This window comes from Eublepharis macularius, chromosome 15 (assembly GCF_028583425.1).
Source record: "Eublepharis macularius isolate TG4126 chromosome 15, MPM_Emac_v1.0, whole genome shotgun sequence".
Classification (NCBI taxonomy): domain Eukaryota; kingdom Metazoa; phylum Chordata; class Lepidosauria; order Squamata; family Eublepharidae; genus Eublepharis; species Eublepharis macularius.
The window spans coordinates 2,388,931-2,404,698 of NC_072804.1; positions in this window are offsets into that span (position 1 = coordinate 2,388,931).

Here is a 15,768-nt window from a genome sequence, read left to right on the forward strand (position 1 = left end):
GATGGAACGCTGTTTGGCATTCAGGCGTCCAGGACAATTTTGCACTTGGTTTTTTGGCTTGGTCCCCCTTGTCTTTGGTTTTTAACAGTTCAGTTAGGGGGAGTGTGATTTGAGCGAAGTTCGCTATGAACTCTCTATTGAAGTTGGCAAAGCCCAAGAAGGATTGTAATTCTTTGCGGGTCGCGGGGGTTTGCCAATTTAATACTGCTTGTATTTTGCCTGGATCCATTTTTAAGCCGAAGAAATACAGTAGCCTAAATAGGTGAGTTCTGTTTTGTGGAACTCACACTTGGAGAGCTTTATAGGCAGTTTGTTATTCATGAGAGTGGTTAAGACTCTTTTTACAAGGTCTACGTGTTCCTCTTCAGTCTCCGAATAGATCAACACATCATCTAGGTACACTACAACACCCTTGTATAGAAATTCATGCAGCACTTCATTGATCATGGACATGAAAACCGAGGGTGCCCCGGCCAGGCCAAATGGCATAACCAAATATTCATATTGGCCGAGAGGCGTGTTAAAAGCGGTTTTCCATTCATCCCCCTCTCAGATACGGACATGGAAGTAAGCGTCTTTTAAATCTAATTTCGTAAAGACCTTACCTTGCGCCACGACGTTGAGTAGATCCCTGATGAGCGGGATGGGGTAGGCGTTGCTGGAGGAGACCGCGTTGAGTCCTCAAAAGTCCGTGCACAGTCTTAGGCCCCCATCCTTCTTTTTAACGAAAAGCACTGGCGCTGCGTGGGGGCTATTAGCCGGGCGAATGAATCCTCTTTGAAGATTCAGGTCTATGAACTTGCGGAGCTCTTCTCTTTCGTTAGGACTCATGGGATATAGACGGCCCTTGGGCAACGAGGCACCCGGTAAGATTTCCACAGCACAGTCCGTCCTCCTGTGAGGAGGTAAAATATTAGCTTCTTCCTCTGTGAAGGCTTGGGTGTACGCTCTGTATTGCTTGGGTATTTGGTTAATTTCTTCTTGGGTGAGGAGAGCGGGCTCAGTTACAGTGGGGTTATTACCCCAATTTTGATTCCAACGATGGTCTTTGCATGATTCATGGGTGAACGTGATACTTCCCTCTGCCCAGTTGATATAAGGGTTATGATCGCATAACCACCGGCTTCCCAGGATCAAGGGGTATTTCGCTGTGGCACTAATGACGAATGATCTTACTTCCCAATGTTGCCCCATGCCTGTTATGATCAGAGTGGTTTCGATAGTGACTGGATTCATGTTAGTGCCATCCATTTGCTCGAAAATTACTGGTATTTCCAAATCTTTTACAGGAAGCACTAGTCCATTTACTAAAGCTGGTGCGATAATGTCTCTGGAGCAGCCTGAGTCAATTAGAGCTTGTATACGAATATGCATTTTCTTGTCAGGATTCACCAACGTTACTGGTATGAAGAGTATGGACCCACGGGGTCGGTTCGGAACCGGAACCACCGAAGGTTTGATCTGCCGTTTGGGTCCTTTTACGACAGATCCATTTCGTTTCCCGAGGCGGGGCTCTCTGGATTGTTGGATCGTATTCCATAACTTCTTCCAATTCTAGTCCTCTTTCGGGGAGGTTCCTCCTCGACGCCCCCCTACCTCTTGGAGCGGTTCTTGGAGCTGGAGTAGGACGCGGTGGTGTCGGGTAGGCTGCGGGGGCTGGGCGTCTTAGTTGGAGCAGAGGTCTTTGCACAGGCCGATATGGGCATTGCGCCGCAAAATGACCACTTTGGCCACATTGCAAACATAGCCCTTGTTGCCATCTAGCATCTCTTGCTCCACGAGTGGCATATCCAGCCCCCCGGCTCCCCCTGAGGGGAGTGGAGGAACATCTTTGGCCCGGAGGTTGTTGGTGTTGTTCCACTAAACGAACTTCTAGTAGGCGGTTTTCAACTTCACAGGTCAATTGTATCCACCCTAACAGCGTAGGAGGGTTATCCTGCATGAGAGCTCGGTCCAACAATTTAGGATTTAGACCTTGTTTGTACAAAATAAACTTGGTAGACTCTTCGCATCTTGGGCATTTGGCAGCGAGTTGTCGGAATTTTGTGGCATAATCTCTAGCCGACATGCTGCCTTGCCTAATAGCCTGTAATTCCGTTCGGGCCCTAGTTTCTTCTAGGGGGTCTTCATATTGGGCTTGGATCGCATCCACTAGCCCTTGGAGCGTATCTAACTCAGGGGCCCCCACGTTATAAAGTCCCACATACCAGTCGGCAGCTTTACCTTGGAGACGTGATCCCAGATGCTCTATTTGACTGGCCTCACTCCCGAAAAGATGTCCCCATCGATTGAAAAATTGCACTACTTGTACCAGGAAGAATTTGGAAGGGTCTCCATCAAACGTAGCGTCCAGTTTGACCCATCCCATGGGAAGATCTTGTCTAGGAGCTGGTGCTGGCATTGGGTAGGCATCAAGCGGAGCGAGTTGTAAAGGAGGCTGTCGCGGCGTTGGCGGTAGCTGTGGCGGAGGATACTGAGGGTAGGGTTGAGGTTGGTGCGGCAAAGGCGCTCCCGGAATCGGCTGGGAAATCCCCGGCGCCCCCGGCATTGGCTGGGGGATTGGCTGGGGTCCTCTTGGAGCTGGATGTACTGGTGTTGGCCAAGAAGGTATCGGACGCCCCCTCAGTGGGCCCCCGGGTGCTGGTTGAAAGGGAGTGGGAGCTGGCCGCAACGGAGGAGGGTGAGGAGAGATGGGTTGAAGAGGAACCGTATCCCCTCGCGGCCCCGGTGTCAGAAGAGGCCTGTCCGCTCCTGGGATGACCGGTGGTGTGGTTCCTCCCGGAATGCTTGGGGGCTGGCTCGCTTGAGTCGTGGGTGGTGGGACGATCGGGGAAGCTGGCTCTAGCGGTCGTCCTGGTTCTCCCGCTCCTCCTCCAGTCCCACTACCAACTGGAGTTATAGGGTGATCGGGACGAGGGTCTTCCGGAATCGGCTCTCCACCTCCTTCGCCGGCACCGACGTCTCCCGGTGTAATCGGTTGCTCGGAACGGGGGTCATCTGGACAAGGATCTTCTGGGCAGGGTCCTTCCCCGGTGACAGAGTCCTCGTCTCCCGTCTCTGGTGGCTGCTGCGGCCACAGTTGATTTTGCAGGTTAGCCAAACTTTGGCTGATGTCAGGTAGACCAGCTGGCGGACCCCGACCTCTGTCCCCCGCCACTAGCACTGAGAGCAGATGGACGGCATTTGCCAAACTTTCTTCCATATTTAGGAGTCTGTTCTCCAACAGCTGTACTCTATCCGTAGTTTCCTCCTCCCGTAGTTCCGTGGACCCCACATCTCCCATCGTCTGTGAGGTTAGTACAGTTTCGGGCGGCAGTCCCGTGGTTAACATCTGCTGCCACGGCAAGGGTGTTTCTATCCCTTGTTCCTCTTGAGATCTCGCGGCTAAAACTCCTTTTGTCAGGCCAGTGATTGCTGATATCCCTGAATCAATGGCAATCGTCCGGCTCTGGAGCTGCACCCATTGGTGCTCACTTACATCTGGCTGCCCCGGCCACAGGGTGACTTCCGCATAATCCCAACTCAGGGCGCCACGGCAGGATGTTTCCCATTCTGTTTGTTCGGTTGTCCTGTTCCAGAACAACCACGGTTGGCCACCGGTTTGTTCAGGTATGGATTCCAAACTGCGCCGACTATCCAGTTGCAGCTGCGTAAACATCGCGCTGGCCCTCCACTCCCTCGTTTCCCTTGGCCTTGCACCCCACTGCGTCGGGGTGGGCAAGTTAAAGAGTGGTGTGGCTGTGGCTCTAGGCCGAGTATCAGCGTTGCTGGGAGCGAGGGTATAAATCGTTGTAACCGAGGAGCCGTCTCCTCGCGGTACAGGTTCTTGGGCTTCCAAACCTTGAGAGCCGGGAGAGGCATACGGGTCAAACAAAGGATCCCTGACTGGGACAGCTTTGGAGTCCGTTTGATCCGGCTTAGGCATTGGAAAAGTGGATTGGTAACAAAATGTCAGAACTGTGGCTAGATAATGTCCTTACTCCAGACTACCTTCTGCAATCAGACAACAGTCCATTGTTTCCAAAAGGCTTTTACTGGAAAAATAGTTCATTATAGTCCACTAGCCTGAATGCAATATTCAGGATGGTACATATGCATTGTTACCAATGACTGGCAAAGCATGAGGTACAAAGTAACAGATCACAGTAGGCCCAACCTCCCCCCATAGTTCTCAAAACAACCCCTTTGAAGTCAGGATAGCGAAAGTTCCCAAGGCCAGTTCTTGGTGGAACGTCGGTAGCCAAAACAATCCTCTTCTGTGAGATAGCTGCCTGGGAACCTTGGCACCTGTGGAGAAAGCACTTAAACACTGAAAGGATTAAAGATGGAGTCGGTTAAGCGAAGCAGCACAATACAGCATTCTGAACCTGACACGGGGAACATACAGGGAGAGGCAGTTCCGAAGATATGCCGGTCCCAACCCACTCAGGGCTTTAAAGGTAAGAATCAACACTTTGAACCTGATTCGGAATTCAACCGGAAGCCAGTGCAGCTGGCTGGTGCAGGACAGGTGTGATGTGTGACTGGTAAGGTATACCAGTCAGGACCCGTGCCGCCGCATTCTGGACCAGTTGTAGTTTCTGGATCAGGCCCAGGGGTAGCCCAGCGTAGAGTGAGTTACAGTAATCTAGCCTGGAGGTGACTGTTGCATGGATCACTGTAGCCAGGTCCTGGGGCGTCAGGTAGGAGGCAAGTTGCCTGATCTGACGAAGATGGAAAAATGCAGACTTGGCAACCGCCGTGACCTGGGCCTCCATCGATAGGGAGGCATCCAGGAGCACACCCAGACTCTTTACCACTGGCAAAGTTGCCAGTGGTGTCCTATCCAGGGCAGGGAGCTGGATCCCAACATCTGGCAGCCCCCGTCCCAGCTGCAGGACCTCCGTCTTCACTGGGTTCAAATTCAGCCTGCTCTGTTTCAACCATGTCGTCACAGCCTCCAAAGCTCTGGCCAGATTGTCTGGGACCGTGTCTGGCCAGCCGTCCATCAACAGAAAAAGTTGGGTGTCATCCGTGTATTGATGACAACCCAGCCCAAACCTCCGCACCAACTGGGCGAGAGGGCGCATATAGATGTTAAATAACATCAGGGAGAGTATCGCCCCTTGGGGAACCCCGCACACCAAAGGGTGATGGGGCGATAGATCTCCCCCGAGTGCCACCCTCTGTCCCCGACCCTGGAGAAAGGAGACCAGCCTTCTTCCCTTTCTTAAAGATTGGGATAACATCCACTCTTCTCCAATCTTGTGGCATATCCCCAGTCCTCCAGGAGGCCTCAAAGATGATGGACAGAGGCTCTGCAAGTTCTCTAGAAAGTTCTTTCAGCACTCTTGGGTGCACACCCTCCAGCCCAGGGGATTTGTATTCATCCAGTGCAGCCAGGTGCCTCTCCACAACCTCTCTGTCAATGCCAACTAGCCCCCTAGCTGTCCTGTCATGTTTACTACCATCTCTAGATGGGCTCAAGTTCTTCAGGGAGAAAACAGACAAAAAGTCATTAAGCCTCTCTGCTTTCTCTGTGTCCTCCATCTGAGCTTCTCCTTCCACTATCAACAGCAGTCCAATTGCCTCTTTTACCTTGCTTTTGCTTCTCACATATTTGAAGTTTTTCTTATTGTAGCGAGCCCTTCTGGGCAGACCCAGTACAGACTGATCTTTGCCTTCTCTGATGGCTGATCTGCAGTACCTAGTCACCCTCATATATTCCTCTTTAGAGGTCTGTCCTTCTCTCCATTTCCTGAACATTTCCTTTTTCTCCCTTAGCTTATTCTAGAGCTCTCTGTTCATCCATATCGGTTTCTTGGAGCCCTTCCCATGTTTCTGCCTTGCTGGAATAGTGAGGGCTTGAGCTTGCAAAAGCTCATGTTTGAGAAGAGCTCAACCTTCACTCATTCCTTTCCCTTCCAGCACACTCCCCCACAGAATGACTCTCATCAAGCCTCTGAGTTCATTGAAGTCAGCCCTATGAAAATCTAACCTATGAGTTTGGCTACAGACTTCCTTGCCCCCCCCCCACAGCAACTGGAATTCAAGGAGGACATGGTCACTTCTCCTTAAGGTCCCCACCACCTTCACCCCATCTACTAATTCTTCCCTTTTAGTTAATATTAAGTCTAGTATGGCCGAGCCCCTTGTAGCTTCCTCCACCATTTGAAAAAGGAAGTTATTGGCCAGGAAGGTCAAGAAGTTGCGTGATTCTTGTCGCTTTGCTGAGCTAGTTGCCTTCCTGTATAAGGCCTGACCATGTCGAAGCCATTTTTTTGTCTACATGGAATAAGGACCTGAGCCTCAATCTGTTTTGTTATTTTCCATTGATTTAGAATGCTGTGCCCTGTGGTCAAAAAACAGACAGTGTACTGTTTGCTTATAGTCTGTGGACAGTAGTAAACAAATAATTTGAGAGGTCAGGTGTCCTGACAACAGTCCAAACGTTTGGACATAATTACAACAGCTAGAGGAAGGAGGGGCTGAGAAAAATCAAGCCGCAATTTAAAGGGAAAGTTTTTTTGTTAAACTCTTAATATTCAAACCATTAAAACCAGTAATGGCTGCACCAAAACCACCTGTTCCTTACAAAGGAAGACTTGCACAAACACTTGCAGTTAAGAGGAAATAGTTGAACCGAACTCTCTCTCTCACTCTCACCCTCGCTCTCGCTCTCGCTCTCGCTCTGAGGAAAAAAAACATCTGTCTCTCTCTGGAAAACAACACTGAAGTTTCTGTCTATCTAGAAACAACTAGGCCAGTTTCGAGTCATGTTATATACCATCATTTTGCTGACAATACATTATATGATTGCTTCTGCTAAACAATACATAATGCATATATTCACATAGACTATCAGGAACAATTCATATAAGATAACTTAGTAATCACACATCATATATAGTTATAATCACATAGTTATAAGGAACTTAGGATATACTGAACCAAACAAAATGGAGTCTAAATGAACCTTTGAACAATTATGTGGTATAATGAGTATGGTTGGAATGGGTCAGAATCAGCCAGGGGATTTTTGTTGATGCATATTGTCATAATTTGAGCAATGAGGGTAAATATTGGGGAGTCAAGGTGACCCAGCTGTTTTGCAGATTTTATGATTTTTTAGGTGGTTTCCTTGCCAGAGATGACCCCAAGAGATCTTACTGGTGGAAGAGAGGGGAGAAACTACTCAAAGAAACATATAAAAATGAGCTTTGAAAATGGTAGAATCAATGAGAAGAGAGAAGGAAGGAATACACTCTCTTTCCTGTCTCTCCCTTTCCTTTTCAGGACCCAGAAGCAAGGTGAAGATCTCTCTCTCCTCACCAATACAGACCTCTCGGGGCATCTTCAGGATTGGTAAAATAACTCCTCATGCTTCATTGTATTCTTATGTTGCCTTCGTTTCTATACTATGTTATAATTTGGCTTGCTAGAATCTTGCAACATGATTTCTGAAAGTTTCTCTGTAACCTATGCAAGTTGATCTGAATAAATCTACCAAATTTATGACCTGGCTTGCGTTGCATCTTTTGCTCTCTCTTCATTTGGGGAAATTCTCTCAGTGCAAAATACGCAAGATCCCTCTCTCGCATATTAATGCTGGTTTAGCCGAAAAGGCTGTAGCCAACAAGATTGTCTCTCAGCACACATCAGGGAAGTTGAAGACACCCATAATTATAAGGTTCTGATGTCTGGATACTCTACCAACCTGTTCAAGGAGGGCAGCATCCATTTCATATCCCTAGTCAGAAGGTCTGTAGCAGACTCCAACAACAATACCTTTTGTCCTTCTTCCCTTTATTTCCACCCATATATTTTCCACCGGGCTGTCAACCACATTCTCCAGAACTTCCTGACAATCAAGCCCTCTCCTCACATACAATGCCACTCCGGCTCCTCTGCTACTCTTCCGGTATTTATTGAACAACTCGTACCCATCCACTACCACATTCCAGTCATGGGAATCATCCCAAGTCTCAGTACTTCCTACTATATCATAGCCCTCTGTTTGCAAGAGAAGCTCAAGCTCTTCCTTCTTATTACCCATACTTCGGGCATTGGTATATAGGCACTTGTAGCCTTGTACCTTTGTTTGAACTTTCCTACTCAGGTGGGCCTACAGTGTTGTCACTTCTTCATTGAAATCCCCATGTTAATCATTCCCTTCCCCTTGCGGCATCAATTGAAAGCTATCCTGATGAAGATCTCCAGGTTCTTTCCAAACATTTTCTTCCCTGACCTTGAGAAGTGAAGCCTATCATGTGCTAGAAGGCCTTCTCTAAGTAGACTTATCCTGTAGTCCCAGAACCCAAAGTGCTCCTGCCAGCACCACCCCCTCAGCCAATGATTCACCTCAAGTATGGTCTACTTCCTTTGCATTCCTCTTCCTTTGACAGGAAGGATAGAAGAGAATACCACCTGTGCCCCCACTGTCATCAACTGCCTTCCAAGAGCTTCATAGTCCTCTTTAATTCTTGCAATGGTATTCGTGGCCATGTCATTCATTCCCACGTGAACCAGCACAAACGGGTACTGATCAGTTTTGGCAGTCGGTCTGTAATATCCTGAATTCTGGCTCCCAGCAAGCAGCACATCTCTTGGAGTAGGGGATCTACCCTGGACACATGATATTCCATAACCTTGAGCAGAGAGTCCCCAATGACCACCACCTTCTGTTTTCTTCCACTTCTGTGTGGACCTGTGCCCTCTTCACTCCGTCCTCCAGGTTTTTGTGGTTCTCCTTCCACTCTTGTCTCTGTCACCATCTCAAGCATCTCAAAATGATTCTTGAACTCAAGTAGACTAGAGCATCGCCTTAGTCCACGTCTTCTGGTTTGTACTACAGAACTGAGAGGAGGCTCAGAAGGGAGATCGACTCTTCCTTCTCTTGAACTTATTTCTTCATGTTTGTGTAGAACACCCAGGCTCTTCTCAATAACATCCTCCCCTTCCTTGATTTCTTGAAGAGTGGTGATCCTCTCCTCTAGGCTCTGAATCTTCTTCTCCAAAAGCCTGAGCAGCTTACACTTCTGACAAGTGAAGTCCATCTTCTCTTCCAGGCGGAAAACAAATTTGGCACACTGTATGTAGGTGACTGGAAAGGGGCCTTCTGTCAACATCATCGCCTTCCAAGTATATTCCAAGAGTACTTTTCTAGCTGCAGCTCCCTTTCCTTCTCCCTCTTAGAGCCCAGATGGCTGTGATGTGCCTCTGGTGAGGAGAAGCCTAATTCAATCAAGGCTCCCCCAGCAGAGTGTGGGGCCAGCAGCCAGCCCCAGACAAAACAGACACCCTCAAACTGGCAACAATCCCCCTCTGCCATCAGCCCTAATCCAGGCAAAACAGACAAACAGAAACACCCACTCCAAATGGCACCACTCCACAGCAGGCTCCACTCACTCACACAGCCTCAAACACTGTCCTCCCACACAGCAACCCCAGCAAATTCCCCCAGAAGTTAAGGAAGCCAACAGAAAAAGACTCACCACTCCAACAGTTCCCTTTCCTGCTCCTTCTCAAAGCCCAGATAGCTGTGATGTCTTGATCATACTTCAATAATTCAGCTAAAGCGTCCACAATTTTATCTCTGATATTTCCCCCTCCAACCTCCAGTGTGCCTCTAAGACAAAGGTCTTTCTCTTTTAGTTCCAACAGAGCTAAGTTGTCTTGTTGCGTTGTTATCTCTTGGGTTTAGGGGTGTGCAAGGAAAAAACTTTCGGCTTTCTTGTTTCGGGATTACCCGAAACAAGATTCTCTACCGGCATTAGCCGAATGCCGAAACAAGAATCTCTTTCGGGATTCGGGATTCGGCATTATTTCGGCATTCTTTCGGGATTCTTTCGGGTTATTTTGCTGGGAAAATGCCTCCGTCTTTCAGGACGCCTGGAGGAGGCATTTTCCCACCAAATAAGCCCAAAATTGGTGGGGACCTTCCTCTAACCCTTCTCTAACACCCACCCAAGTTTCAGACAGATTGGACTTTGGGGGGCCATGTTATGGCCCCCCAAAGCAGGTCCCCCCATCCTCCCATAAAGGAGCATCTTCTTCATTATTTCCTATGGGGAAAAAATGAAGAAGCAGGCTTCCTTTGCCAGGGGTGGCATTTTGCATGCAAAATGCCCCCCAGCCCTCAGGGGCCCTTCTCCCACCCCTCCTCCCACCCCCCACCGAGGCTCAGCCTGCTCCCACTTGGGGGGGCCATTTCATGGCCTCCCCAAGTAGGTGCTCTAATCTCTACCACTGACAGCTGGGGGAGGCTTGTGTTGCCAGGGGTGGCATTTTGCATGCAAAATGCCCCCCAACCCTCTGGGGCCCTTCTCCCACCCCTCCTCCCACCCCCCACCAAGGCTCAGCCTGCTCCCACTTGGGGGGGCCATTTCATGGCCTCCCCAAGTAGGTGCTCTCAGCCCCTAAAGTCCACCCTTCACAGCCCCACACAAACCCAATTCCCCCCCAGCTGCCACACACAGACCCAAATCCCCCCAGTAGCCCCTCACAGACCCAAATCAACCCCCACCTGCCCCACACCCACCATAACCCCAGGAACAGGCTGGCCTGCCCTCCCCTTTTGGGAACCCCTAAACTCTCTTTCCCAGGGCAGTTCTGCACAGACAAGGGGTGCCACAATGGTGGCAGTGCCAAATCGTCCCTGGGAAAGAGCACCTGCCCTGGCACACAGACAACCACCCCCCTGACCCCCCCACCACCCGCAGAGAAGGCTGGCCAGCCTGCCCCATTGTTCCCTATGCTGGGAACCAACCTCCCATCAAAGAAGGGAACACAGACACACAATCATTAAGTTTAAAAAACCTTTATTTTCTCATTTTCAAATTACAAGTGGTCAACAAATCACAACATATTACACTTATTGTCCCTCATAGCACAACACAACACAATTAACTACACATCAGAGAATCTTAAACACATTTTTTTTTTTGAAATGGACAAACAGTAAAGTTTTGAACATTACAACAGGTCACATAGTGAGCGGGCACAACAGGGCATGGAAACAGAAGATGATCATAATAACTACCAGCCTAATACAACTCTCCCTCCATAAAACGACTTAATGGGGGGGAACCACTGCAACAAAATCCCCCCCCCAACCCTCTGGGGCCCTTCTCCCACCCTTCCTCCCATCCCCCCACCAAGGCTCAGCCTGCTCCCACTTGGGGGGGCCATTTCATGGCCTCCCCAAGTAGGTGCTCTGCTCTCATCTCTACCACTGACAGCTGGGAGAGGCTTGTCTTGCCAGGGGTGGCATTTTGCATGCCAAATGCCACCCTCACCCTCAGGGGCCCTTCTCCCACCCTTCCCCCCACCCCCCACCACATGCATTCCTTGACAATCAAGAAATCTGGAGTTAAATATAATGTGCATGTAAGTCCCTCAAAGACAGAAGCAATATGACCCATTTGATTTCCACAACCTCAGACACAATTAGGGATCCGTTTCCCCTTGGTGGGGGATCCCCCACTCTCACCTATCACCCCGAAGGGGGAAAGTCAGTGAATGAGCCTTCAAGGTACGCTCCAGGGGCTGCTGCCGTGATGTCACTGATGTCATCTGGCTGCCCTGAGAGTATGCCTGTGCTTTGCAGTGGGCTGATTTGGGCCCTGCAGGCCAAAGCAGGATCCCTTGTGGCCCAAATCTGCCTGCTGTGAATTGTGCGTGCTCCCCAGCCTTGTGTGATGATCACATCACTTCCTAGAACAGACATCATCATGCCAGAGCATTGCCATTAAATGATCATGCGTGTGTGAACAGACCCTATGTATCCTGTAGGCTTCAGTGATGGTATAGTAATGTTTTCACTCACATTATAGAGAGAGAGAGAGAGAGAGAGAAGGGGGGGAGGCACTGAAGCTAGATTATTTCTTCTATTTTACTGTCCCCTTCCAAAGCCAGGGTGGCATTGGCACAATGCCCCCCTCCCCCCGGCCAGAGCCTTAGTACCAGTATGCATTGACAGGCCCATGCATCATAGTCCTTTTTGAGACCCAGCCAAGTTGTGTGCCTTTTGGAGAAAAATGTTCAAGTTGCTGGTGGGGGTATGAACAATTTTTAGATATCCACTGTAGTGCAATGGCTAGAGAGTTGGTCTAGAATCTGGCAGACTCTGATTCTGTGCCTTGTAGGCTTGATGGATGTTCTTGGCTCAGCCTAAGTAAACAATTGTGTTGTGTTTTCCAGAGGCAGTCTAGGTGATTTTGGGGCCCTGGACAAATGTTCTTGACGGGGCCCCAGAACCAGTGCCGCCCCACCACTGGCTCCTTGCCAAGGCCAAGCAATTTGGCAACCTAGGCCCCAGATAGAGTGGGCAGGAGTGCGTTGTTTCCTTCCTCCCCCCCCCTCCACCCCCTCATACAACTAAGAAGGCCATCGGTGGAGTCACTCCAATGTGAGGCATGGAGCAGCTGTCTATTGTTAGCCTGGTTGTGATGAGGGTGAAACAAATCAAGGGAGAACAGCAATGTGTAAACCACTCTAGGTTCCCATGGGGGAGAAAACCGGGGCATAAGATAAACCTTTAATTTGGTGGGGAGGGGGTATATACATTTTATGTGTATGTGTCTGTATGTTTTATGCATTCAAATCACTTGTGGTGTACTTTAGAATTATATTGAGCTCCACAGTATCCCAAAAACCTTGTCCATGTATTGCAAACCGAAGTCAATCTACCACATCTAGGGTATTCTTCTTTTCCCTACTGCCTTCAATTTTTCTTAGCATTATTGTCTTTTCTAGTGAACCTTGTCTTCTCATGATGTGACATAAGCACTATCATCAATTGATATCTTCAAGGGAGAAAGCAGGCCTGATTTGGTCTGGACATGTCTTTTTCGGAGTCCATGGTACATGTAAATTGAAACTTTCTTCCCACTTCACAGTGTGAATGCTTTTTCCTCCTATGAGCTTTGTCTAAATTTTACTGTACTGATACTGCTCATTTGGCCAAAAGGCCTGCCCTTGATCAATGCCACATTAAATACTTCATAATAAAAATATGTTTTTAGAACCATTTAAAAGTGTCCTTAAGTGCCATACGCCGATTTAAAAAACCATAAGCTAAATGTTTGGGAACACAACCAGATATGTGAATGACTGAAATGCAGCCCAATCCCACTGCTACTTAAAATCCATTTTTGATGGAGGTCTGGATTGTCTTACATTGGTGTCATTGGGCTTGGAATCAGGAACCTGGAAGCGTTCCATGGTGGCTACAACTTTCATGCCAAGGCTAAGAGGGTGGGAACGGGATCTCTCTGGGGTGGCAAACTCTGGCCTTGGAAGTTACTGGCAATTTGGGGGTGGGACTTGTGCAAAGGAAAATCTGAGTAGGGATCTCCCCCAGAATCCATGGTCCGCATTTGCCCTCTAAAGAGATTGCCCTTGGAAGCAGCCAGTTTATCTGTAGGGAACTACTCTCTCTAACCTGAACTCAAGCCCAACCAGGAGTTTGGCAGCCCTAGGAAAATTTCTGAAAAAGATGGCAAAGGAGGGCCAGCAACTGATAGAGGCATGGAAGCCCACACCAGGACAGTAGCAGGGGCCTACTTGGGCAAAAGGGACGACCAGTGCTCTCATCCCCCATAGTCCACTCCTTTCAGCCCCACACAAACCCAGTTCCCCCACCCCAGCTGCCACACACAGACCCAAATCCTCCACTCAGCCCCTCTCAGAACCAAAACCACCCTCAGCTGCCCCACACCGAGTACCCCAGGAACAGGCTGGCCAGCCTGCCCCATTGTTCCCTATGCTGGGAACCAACCTCCCATCAAAGAAGGGAACACAGACACACAATCATTAAGTTTAAAAAACCTTTATTTTCTCATTTTCAAATTACAAGTGGTCAACAAATCACAACATATTACACTTATTGTCCCTCATAGCACAACACAACACAATTAACTACACATCAGAGAATCTTAAACACAATTTTTTTTTTGAAATGGACAAACAGTAAAGTTTTGAACATTACAACAGGTTACATAGTGAGCGGGCACAACAGGGCATGGAAACAGAAGATGATCATAATAACTACCAGCCTAATACAACTCTCCCTCCATAAAACGACTTAATGGGGGGGAACCACTGCAACAGGGTCCAGCAGAACCTATGTCATTTCCTGTGGCTGTGCTTTCAGTTCAGACACACAAAGCTGAACTGGGCACTTCCAAGGCACTGGACAATGGTATTTCTGGAGCAGTTCTGCAGAGGTCTCCCCCCACCCCCACACCAGCCTCAGAATTTACCTGGGAACATCTGTGAGAGATCATCATTGGCCGGTGCCCATCCACCACTCTTCCCGCATCCCCCAACCATGCAAACCCAACATTAACATCAAATTTTTTTTTTTAAACATGAACTGAACATCAACTTTTAAAAAACATAAGCACAACATTTTTTTTTGGGTTTTTTTCCTTTTTTTTACATGAACAGAACATCAACTTTTAAAAAACATAATCACAACATTTTTTTGGGTTTTTTTTCCTTTTTTTTACATGAACAGAACATCAACTTTTAAAAAACATAAGCACAACATTTTTTTTTGGTTTTTTTTCCTTTTTTTTACATGAACAGAACATCAACTTTTAAAAAACATAATCACAACATTTTTTTGGGTTTTTTTTCCTTTTTTTTACATGAACAGAACATCAACTTTTAAAAAACATAATCACAACATTTTTTTTTGGTTTTTTTTCCTTTTTTTTACATGAACAGAACATCAACTTTCAAAAAACAGTACAACAATTCTTCTACAATTTTTTTTACAATGATTTCATCTGATAAAAACACCTAAGCAATCCCTATCTAACCTGTTTCTCCCTCCAGTAGCAATCCATGTTTCTGGGGCATTATTTTTCATAATAAATTTGGTCCCACAGGGTATGTCTCAGTGATGGGAGATGTTTTGAATACCCTGGGGGGGGGGGCTTTCAAATTGCTGGGTGTTTTCCCTTTGCCACTGGTTCCTAACCACCCTCCCTCTACTGGCCGGTTTTAACTGTATATACAGGGTTTTATACAGGGGAGAGCGCGATTCCAAAGGATTGGACTCATAGAGGATGCAGGCCACAAGTTGGGCTCACCTCAGTCACTCTGGAAGTCCAGTCCTGAGAAATCGAAGAGGCGAGAGTTGACCTTCAGGAAGGTCAACTGCTCGACTCTCCATGGGAGAAGGCGAGTGCGATGTGGGCCGACAATGTCGCCCGCATGTGAAAAGACGCGCTCGCTCTCCACGCTCGTCGGAGGGCATGAGAGCAGCCGCTGCGCCTCGAGGGAGAGGTCCGGCCAGACCGACTCCTTCCTGGCCCAGTAGCTGAGCGGATCGGTGGAGAGCGACTCGCAGGGCTCCGCGAGGTAGTCCCTGACCATCGCCTCCGCCGGATCCTCTCTCACGGTCCTCACGACCCCAGAGGGGACGAGGGCCCACCGGAGCATCTCCATCTCCATCGGCACTCCGGTGGTGGCCTCGGGGGGGGCCTGCGCAGAGGGGGCGTCAGAGGGACCCGCACGGCAGGGCCCCTCTTGCGTCCCCCCTGTCGACAGGCGTCCCCTCTTGGCCTGCCTGCGCCTCACCCAAGAGCAGAGCCCGTCTCTGGCTTGGGTGAGGTTCCCGTCCCGCTCGGCGAAAGTGCCCTTTATGCGCGGGTCACACATGGTCGCCAACATGTATGACTCTTCCTTAGTGAGAGGAGTTAGCCTGGCAGCTATGCCCTGCTGCAGCCTTCTCACTAATGCGCGCACCGCTGGAACAAGGTCAGCACGGGGCGCGAC